Below are 10,143 nucleotides of genomic sequence, written 5' to 3' on the forward strand. Positions count from 1 at the left end.
TGATGCTTGTGATGCTCATCAAGGAAGTCCTATAATGATTTGATCCACTTGGAAATTTCTTCTTTTGTGTGTTGTTGTCAAAAGACACAACAGGCTTAGTTTTTTAATCTCTTGAACCATTGTGAATGTCTTTAAGCAAGCACTGAATTCTGTAGACAGCATGAAGACAGACTTGGAACTCAACTGTGGCATTTCACAGCTGTCATAAAAACAGTCTTTGGCCAGTATGGGGATTGAACCCACGACCTTGGCGTTATTAGCACCACGCTCTAAACCAGCTGAGCTAACTGGCCTCTGAAAGACTTACTGCTTGTTGGTACAACGGTTTTGTTAGACATGATCAGGAACTTTTTTTTTTTTAGAACAGGAGCGGTGTTAGAAAAAAGTCGAATCTTCTGACGTCTTCAATTTAAGAAGGGAAAATCCTGTTTCTGCCCAGGTTCGAGCTGGGGTCCTTTCGTGTGTGAGACGAACGTGATAACCACTACACTACAGAAACCTTAATGGCTACCAGATTTGCTCATGGAACTTTAGGGATAGTTTATAGAAAATCAGGGAGAAACATTGTGTGAAATTTGTGCTGACTTAACCTGTTTACCATTTTATCATGAGGTTCAAATTACTCTTCTTTTGAATGTGAACCATGTGTTCTAGCCTTTACATGATGATTTAGTTGCATAATCACGAGTATTATCATCTTAGAATAGATGTACAATACTATTCACGTACAATACTATTGACGTACATTTGTTTTGCGTCATTGTTAGCTGACCGCTTGTCGTCACAGGATTTTTAGTAGTCACGTTTTGAGCAAAGGAATCTGGTAGCATTATGTAAATTGTCATATCACCACAAGGTCTTTTATTGTTTTGCACTAAAGAGTAATGTTTCTGCCCAGTTTTGAGCTGGGGACCTTTCGCGTGTTAGGCGAATGTGATAACCACTACACTACAGAAACCTACGTGTCTGGAGAGAAAAAATAACACAATTTGTTGGAGGCCTTATAGAAAAGTAGGGCCAAACTATGTCTGAAGGCCCAGAATTGCTGACGCTACAAAATGTATGTCAACCTGTACACTAACAAGTTTGTTTACAACATGAATGAGTGACCTATTAAATGGGTTCAGGTACCCAAGGAATTAGAATCTCCAAACAACAATTTGATGACTTGGGTCTTGACTGACGGTCCTAATACCATTTGCTTGTGATGCTCATCAAGGATGTTGCGCAAAGCATCTGACTGGTCACGTGATATGGATTGAACAGCTGAGCGGGGTGCGTCATTTATTTAATGGCGACGCACGCACTTCATTCAGGAAAAAGCACCGGCGAGACACAAGCCTTGTCAGTCCGTGCATAAAGCTTGTTTCGTACCTGTGTGCAATTGAGTGGTCCATATTAATTTGTTGAAGAGGCAGCCGGTAAGAAGAGACTTTATCTGGGCGCTAAAATAGCGCGATCATTTGTTTCCTTGTTTGTTTGGTGTGTTGTGGGACCGGAGTGTGCGCTTCGCAAATGTTTGTGTGTACTTCAGGTATCAGTGGGAATTTTCAGCATTAAGGATTAGATGTTTATTTCGTCGGTGTGCTTTGTAACTTTTGTAAATTTACACTGGGAAGTTCTTTATGAATGTGAATTTTTGCTAAATAATGAGATTTTAAAGTAATTCTTGAATAAATTTGGAAATAATACATTAACTTAAATAAGAATGTTATTAAAGTAAATGAGTAATGTTGCTAATTAACTGAGGCACTTTAAACTACATAAATGTTTGTACTTAATGTGTATGTTGAATTTGTAAATATTTATTACTGTTATTGTGTGTGTTTAAGGTTTTTACCTATTGATTGCTGCCAGATCAAATGGAAATTAATTAAAGTTTGGAAATTGATCTCAAGTGGCAGTCTGAGTAAATCGATCTTCAACGTTGGACACTCAGCCCTTTTCAAGTGTGGGAAAATTACACAAAAAAGTAGAAACACTTGACAGTAAAAACCGGATGCAGTAAAAAGCTACAGAGACTGCTACCGGCTAAGATTGGCTGCAAAGGATCCAAAGCTCCAGATCGAGGGCCTGTGCTCCAGCTAAAAAGCCTGTGCTCCAGCTAAAAAGCCTGTGCTCCAGCTCCAAAAGCCTGCGCTCCAGCTCCAAAAGCCTGCGCTCCAGCTCCAAAGCCTGCGCTCCAGCTCCAAAATGACGGAAGCCAAAGCCCTGCAACACCTCAAGTCCAACAGAACAATTGCCAAGAGGACATTTTCTCGACTAGCTAACAAGATTATGAGGGCATGCAAAAATATGTCAATTGATGAATTGAAAGATGCCTTTGGGAAAATTTCAGCAGAGGCAGACAAAGTAATTGATGCAAATGACGATCTTGAATTAGCACTGGCTGAAACCTGGGACAAAGATGGCGGGACAATGAGAGAGGAACAACGCGAGGACATTAAAAATACAGCAGAGGAGTGTGAAGAAAAGCTGGAGGAAGTGCAAAATGTTATTCGGAATGTAATTTGGACTAATTTCGGGCATCCTGAGCTGTCACTGAACCTTGAATTGGCTGAGGGTGAATGCAATGCGACTTCTGCTGCAGCTCCTGATATAAGCTTGGAAGCTTACAACTTCAAGTAGAAATGAGAGTTAAAGCAGCCAAAGAGGCCTACAATCAGTTGAATCAGTGGGCACCGGAGCAGGAGAAGCCAGACCTTCAGCACCGAATAAAGGAATTAGAAATTGGCTCAGCTAAACTAGCCGCACGAAAGGCTGGTTTAATTCAATCTAAAGCTGAACAAGAAGTGATCTGAACAAGAAGTGATCCATCAAGTACCAGCAATAAAGTTGAAACCAACTGCCCTTCCAAGGTTTGATGGCTGTAAAAGACACTTTCACAGTTGGAAAAAGGACTGGGAAGCACTCCAAGCACAGGGAGAGCCTACTGGTTCAAAGGAGGTTCGCAAATTTCAGCTACTAGATAGCTTAGAAGAAAAAATTGCAAAGGATCTTCGTTTGTCAACCTGCGGATCTTCAGAAGAGATTTTCAGAACACTGGAGAACCGATTTGGAAATAAAACTGCTATAGCTTTGGAAATTGTTGAAGAACTCCAAGCATTGCCTTCAATTAAAGGTCATCAACAATTGAGCTGGGTGATATAGGTGCACTTAAAAATCCATTGATGACCAAGTCCCTCGAAACCAAGCTACCTGAGATGTTAAAGAAGGAGTGGCTCATGTTTGTGGCCGAGAAGAGAGGCGCGGAACCCTCAAAGGACCGCTTTGACATGCTGCTTTCATTTTTGAAGAGTAAGGAGGGAATCTATGAAGAGTTGGAACAGTTGAGAGATGAAGAACCTCAAAGGAAAGATGTAAAAGTACAGCTAAAGCATGCCAGAACTAAAGCCACCAAAACCACAAGCCCACAAGGAGCTTGTATTGTTTGTGGAGAGAGTGGGCATAAGCGGAGATTGTACAGATGCAAGAAATTCAGAGTTTTCAGCTTGGAAGAAAAGAAAGAAGCAGTTCAAAAAACTGGAAGTTGCAAAGACTGTCTTGAAGTTCACGAAGAAGGCTAATGCAAAGCAACTTTTCTCTGTAAGAATGAGTGCTGCAGAGGACGGATGAAACATCATTATCTCTTGTGTCCAAGTCCTGTAAATAAAGGCCCGTTCAAGGGGAAACCAAAGCCAAGCCTTTCGTCTCAAGTTGATAAAAAGTGTACGGAAGACCAGGAAGAGTTCTTAACAAGACTAACCCCAGAACTGGCACAGCAATGCCGAAATGTGTTTTGCAACACGGCAGCAAAGACACTCAACTCAGCTGTAAGCAGGCAGTTGCTGGAAGGAGCTCGCTTACAGGAGTTTCCTGTCATCATGATGATCCTTGAGGTCACTGCAAATGCGGGACAGCGGCTAGGAACGCTAATAGATCTGGCGTCAGATACCAACTATATAACCCATGAGGCAGCTGATGAGCTAAACTTGCAAAGCGAGGTTGTCACACTATTCGTCCATGGAGTCGGTGGCATGCAGGTGTCTGTAGAGACAAAGCGTTACCTCTTGAAGATTCGGGTTGGCACCCCAAAAGGTACGTTGAGATCTCATCAGCTGATCTGTTATGGTCTGGACAGTATTGCTGAGATTCACCACCATGTCTCGCCCAGTAAACTGCAGAAAATCTTCCCAGATATCCCCCTTAAGGAACTGAGAAGACCCACCAAAATAAAGCTTCTCATCAGTCACAAGGAGGGCAGGCTTGTGCCTCAAAAGATCCGCTCAGTTGGAGATCTTGTGCTATGGGATGGTCCCCTGGGGAAAACTGTGGCAGGCTCTCATCCAGATCTCTCTGAAAGAGTTGATGTAACCACTCACCTGTCAAAAACTCATTTTGCCCGCTCTATGCGATCAGCTGCTAGAAAATACAAAGAAGTCATTCACAAAAGTTTGGATGCCGAAGCCACGCTGGCAACCACCACAAGTACCAGCTGTGATTTCCTGAAGTGGTGGAAATGGGATAGCATTGGCGCCGCGTGTGATCCAAAATGTGGAGGCTGTTGGTGTGGGAAGTGTCAACCGGGGGGCAAAGAAATGAGTCTTTCTGAAGAGAGAGAGCTTGAACAAATCAAAAGTGGTCTCATATACGTCACTGGAGATCATCACTGCAACGAACCTTACTGGCATGCAAAATATCCATGGACATCTGACCCTGCGGTTTTGCCAAACAATAAGCAGGCAGTGGAAGCGACCTTCTTGAGGACAGAGCGGCAACTTGCTAAAGAACCGAAGTGGAAAGAAGCCTATAAGAACCAAGTTCATGAAATGGTCAATAGGAAAGCTGCTGTTGAATTGTCAGAAGAAATTTTGAGTAGTTGGAATGGACCTGTATGGTACATCAGCCATCTAGTCGCTCCTAATCCCCATTCAGTCACAACCCCTGTGCGTCTCGTCTGGAACAGCAGCCAGGTGTTTAAAGGCCAGAGTTTAAACAACATCCTTCTTAAAGGTCCTGACGTCCTGAATAACATTCGAGCTGTCCTCATACGGTTCCGGGAAGGAGTCTATGCTGCGCTCGGGGACATAAAGAAAATGTATAACTCTGTATGGCTTGAAGACAAAGAAATGCACCTGCATCGCTTTTTGTGGAGAGACACAGAGGAAGATGAAATCAGCCAATACGCCATCACAAGAGTAAATATTGGTGATAAACCTGCCGGCTGTATCGCTCAAGTCGCTATGAGGGAGACAGCGAGTCTACCAGAGTTTTCTCATCTCAAGGCTGAACGTAGAGTGCTTGAAGAGGACACATACGTTGATGACATACTCACCTCGCATAACGACTGGGCTCAGCTTCAACAAATAATGACTAATGTGGAGAAGATTCTGAGAGCAGGTGGGTTCAAACTCAAACCTTGGATCTGCTCAGGTCAAAGTGGGAGGGAGCATCCCGAAGACTATAGGAAAGAAGTGGATTCCACAGTCCTTGTACTCCCAAACCAACTGTCAGAGGAGGACAATAAGGCACTCAGCATGGGATATACCCCAGTCCCTGATGAATTCCACCTCATGGTGTCTGTAAACTTTTCGAAAAGACGGAAAAAGATGAGGTTGGGAAAAGATCTATCAAAAGAGGAAGTGAGGCAACAGGCACCAAACCCACTCACTCGAAGAGAACTTTTAAATCAAGTCTCCGGACTCGATGATCCTCTGGGCTTTGTTACACCTGTTAAGCAAAAAGGTGCAATCCTCGTCAGGAGAGCATTTCAGGAAGTAAAAGGCAAATGCAGTCGAGTGGAGAGTACGTGGGACACTGCATTGTCTGACAATCTGAGGGAAGATGCCATATGCCTGCTAGAAGACAATGCTAAGGTCAACAAATTAAGGTTTCCCAGAGCACTGACACCACCAAACGCAACAAATCCACCTTATGGCATCACGTTCTCTGATAGTAGTGAGCACTCCTATGGAGCAGTGCTGTACCTGAGGTGGAGTTGTCAGCAGGATACAGTCATTCGGATGGTTGAGTCAAAAGCTAAATTAACACCATTGGACCATAAGGGGGATGCTGTGATGGCTGAAGTCTGTGGTGCAGTCTATGCTGCAAGGCTCAAAAAGTATTTTGAGAAGAATTGCACAATTCAAGTGCAGAAGTGGTTCCATCTGATAGATAGCCAAACCGTACTAGGTGCTGTTCAGCGAGAGAGCTATGGATACCAGACATTTTTTGCCAAAAGAATTGGAGAAATCCAAAGCAGTACAAATATTCAGGACTGGTTGTGGATCCCTGGATCAGTAAACATTGCTGATATAATCTCAAGAGGAGCCAGGCCAGATGAATTAAGTCAAGGCTCTGAGTGGCAAAGTGGCCCCAAGTTTCTTTATCTGCCAGAAAGCAGTTGGCCAGTCAAGTCTGCGAGAGAACTTGCTGATACCGCACGAGAAAACATCATGAAGCTTCAAAAGAAAGTATTTGTAGCGGTAACAACTAGAGCCAGTGCAAAATCCCAGTCCACTGAGGACCAAGAGATGCACAGACCTCCTGCTGGTACTGTTATCAATCAGCTGGTTTATATCAAGCGTTTCAGTAACCTGCAGAAGTTGCTTCGAACCATCGCCATCATTTGGAGAGCTGCTAAAAGGTTCTTTAAAGCCATTCAAGTCAAAGATGTTGAAAGACCAAAGTGGGATGCATTCAAGTCCTCTGGGGTTCCCACACTACACAAACGAGAAGACGCATTTCGAGATCTCTGTGCAGAAGCTCAAAGAGGCTTTGTCTTTCCAAATACTGCAATTGAGAGACTTGTTGTGTACAAGGATGAAGCAAGCGGACTGTTGTTGTGTGGAGGCAGAATTCAGCACTTCAAGAACAGTGAAATTGGGGTACCACTAATCCCTCCCAACTGCTGGCTTGGAGTTTTGTTGGCAAGAAAAAAGTCATGATGAAGGTCATGAAGGTGTTGCTGGAACATTGCTAAGGATGAGGAAGAAAGCTTGGGTTATACAGGGGAGAAGACTCACACAAAAGACTGTTAACCAGTGTATTACTTGTCGCAAGGTAAAAGCAAAGGTGTGTCAACAAGTAATGGGTGACTTGCCAGTCGAAAGAACGAAGCCTTCTGCGCCCTTCCAGTTCATTGCGGTGGATATGTTCGGTCCTTACTTGGTGAAAGATGATGTGAAGAGAAGAGTGACCATGAAAGTCTGGGGAGTTGTATTCAGCTGTATGGCAAGCAGAGCATTGCATGTTGAACTTGTTAACAGTATGTCTACAGAGAGCTTTCTTATGGCTTATCAACGGTTCACCGCTCTGAGAGGACACCCCCAGAAGGTTTGGTCAGATCCTGGGACCAACTTTATTGGGGCAAAACCCATACTTGAAGATTTATACAAGTTCCTGCAGGCCCAAAACAAAACTGAACTGGAGGAATATGCCATCAGGAATGGGACAAACTGGACTTGGAAAGTGCTTCCTGCTGATTCCCCAAATCGAAATGGAGCTGCTGAGGCTGCAGTTCGAATCGTAAAGAGAGCTCTTCAAAGTCTAAATAAATCACTCAATCTAACCTTCAGCGAATTTCTGACTGTACTACAACTTGCTGCTAATTTAGCAAACGAGCGACCAATCGACGCTAGGGTTCAAAGTCAAGAGGATTGCATCCACTATGTGTCACCTAATACACTGCTTATGGGGCGAGCGTATCACAGTGGAGATGTCAAGACCTTCAGTTTTGAAAATTATTCTTTCAAGCGTCTACAGGAAATCGAGATGCAAGTTAAACAACTTCTGGAGAGCATGGTCTCAACTTGCTGGACCGAATCTGTTCATCAGAAGCAAGTGGCACACGCTACAGCGGAATGTTGCTGTTGGAGATGTCGTGTGGTTGTGTGATCAAAACACTCTGCGAGGTCAGTTTCGTCTTGGAAGAGTCGTGGCTGCAGTCCCAGATCACAAGGGCATCGTGAGGGACGTTGATGTTATCGTCGTTCCAGGACACAGCGTGCCACATTCAACACAAAAGTCTGCTATCCCAAGCATTCAGTCTCTAAGGGAGAGCAAAACATTTAATGGTGTGGTGCTTCATCGGGATGTTCGCCGCCTTGTGGTCCTTCTTCCAGCCGAAGAACAGACTCTCTGACATGAACTTTGACTTATGCGACCTTTATGGCGCATGCGCATAAAGCTCGAGTGGGAGGTGTTGCGCAAAGCATCTGACTGGTCACGTGATATGGATTGAACAGCTGAGCGGGCCGCGTCATTTATTTAATGGCGACGCATGCACTTCATTCAGGAAAAAGCACCGGCGAGACACAAGCCTTGTCAGTCCATGCATAAAGCTTGTTTCGTACCTGTGTGCAATTGAGTGGTCCATATTAATTTGTTGAAGAGGCAGCCGGTAAGAAGAGACTTTATCTGGCCGCTAAAATTGCGCGATCATTTGTTTCCTTGTTTGTTTGGTGTGTTGTGGGACCGGAGTGTGCGCTTCGCAAATGTTTGTGTGTACTTCAGGTACCAGTGGGAATTTTCAGCATTAAGGATTAGATGTTTATTTCGTCGGTGTGCTTTGTAACTTTTGTAAATTTACACTGGGAAGTTCTTTATGAATGTGAATTTTTGCTAAATAATGAGATTTTAAAGTAATTCTTGAATAAATTTGGAATTAATACATTAACTTAAATAAGAATGTTATTAAAGTAAATGAGTAATGTTGCTAATTAACTGAGGCACTATAAACTACATAAATGTTTGTTCTTAATGTGTATGTTGAATTTGTAAATATTTATTACTGTTATTGTGTGTGTTTAAGGTTTTTACCTATTGATTGCTGCCAGATCAAATGGAAATTAATTAAAGTTTGGAAATTGATCTCAAGTGGCAGTCTGAGTAAATCGATCTTCAACGTTGGACACTCAGCCCTCTTCAAGTGTGGGAAAATTACACAAAAAAGTAGAAACACTTGACAAAGGAAGTCCTATAATGATTTGATCCACTTGGAAATTTCTTCTTTTGTTTGTTGTCAAAAGACACAACAGGCTTAGTTTTTTAATCTCTTGAACCATTGTGAATGTCTTTAAGCAAGCACTGAATTCTGTAGACAGCATGAAGACAGACTTGGAACTCAACTGTGGCATTTCACAGCTGTCATAAGAAACAGTCTTTGGCCAGTATGGGGATTGAACCCACGACCTTGGCGTTATTAGCACCACGCTCTAAACCAGCTGAGCTAACTGGCCTCTGAAAGACTTACTGCTTGTTGGTACAACGGTTTTGTTAGACATGATCAGGAACTTTTTTTTTTAGAACAGGAGCGGTGTTAGAAAAAAGTCGAATCTTCTGACGTCTTCAATTTAAGAAGGGAAAGTCCTGTCTCTGCCCAGGTTCGAGCTGGGGTCCTTTCGTGCGGGAGCCGAAAATGGTTAAGCTTAACTCTCTTAACTTTTCTCATTCATTCTCTATGGTAGTTCTTAACACTACGGATGTAATATACTTTTTCACCACTAGCGAGATTTTGGGGGCGCTGTTTCCACATCGTCTTAGTAGTAAGGTTTTCACAGGAAGAGCCTTTAGGAAGACAAAACAACAATAATCCTGCGGCCAGATTTGATCCGATCGCTGTTAAAACACAAGAGCACAACAAGTTAAAGTCAAGTTAAAGTCTGATGTAAGTAAAAAGTTAAAAAAAAAACTGTTCCTAGTTTGAAGACATTTCTCTTCCCGTTATTTTTTGTTGAGCATGAAAGGTCTGAAACTCCAGCGGTGAGGATACGGCTACTCGTAAGAGATGAAAAACCTCTTCAAACTTAGTCATGATAGTTTGTGTGTGTTTTCAAAAGCTTTTGAATTTTACCAAAGGTAGATAACTTTAATAATATCTATATGTGCATTTACACACACACACACACACACATATATATATATATATATATATATATATATATATATATATATATATATATATATATATATATATATATATATATATATATATATATATTTGTATGTTGTTGTTTTTTTTTAACTATTTTTGAGTTACAGTAGACCTGGGCTACTTCACCCACTAACGACAATAAATGTATCTTTGGTTATAGATCTCCAGAATGAAGAGGAAATTAATTTTTCCTGGAAAAATCTGCGTGAGCTTCAGACGAGGCCCAACTG

General features: G+C 42.4%; 1 protein-coding gene and 4 non-coding genes across 5 annotated transcripts in view; 1 reads left to right on the top strand and 4 right to left on the bottom strand.

The window, feature by feature from the left end:
• Positions 1–10,143, top strand: part of LOC101158375 — a 49,352-nt gene that overhangs the window by 30,729 nt on the left and 8,480 nt on the right. The gene's annotated exons all lie outside the window — the stretch shown is intronic.
• trnai-aau lies at positions 219–293 on the bottom strand. The gene has a single exon. It is a non-coding gene; the product is annotated as a tRNA-Ile (tRNA).
• Positions 427–499, bottom strand: trnav-cac. Its single transcript has one exon. It is a non-coding gene; the product is annotated as a tRNA-Val (tRNA).
• On the bottom strand, positions 886–958 carry trnav-aac. The gene has a single exon. It is a non-coding gene; the product is annotated as a tRNA-Val (tRNA).
• Positions 9,144–9,218, bottom strand: trnai-aau. The gene has a single exon. It is a non-coding gene; the product is annotated as a tRNA-Ile (tRNA).

The sequence above is a fragment of the Oryzias latipes genome, chromosome 13 (genome assembly GCF_002234675.1).
Source record: "Oryzias latipes chromosome 13, ASM223467v1".
Lineage (NCBI taxonomy): Eukaryota > Metazoa > Chordata > Actinopteri > Beloniformes > Adrianichthyidae > Oryzias > Oryzias latipes.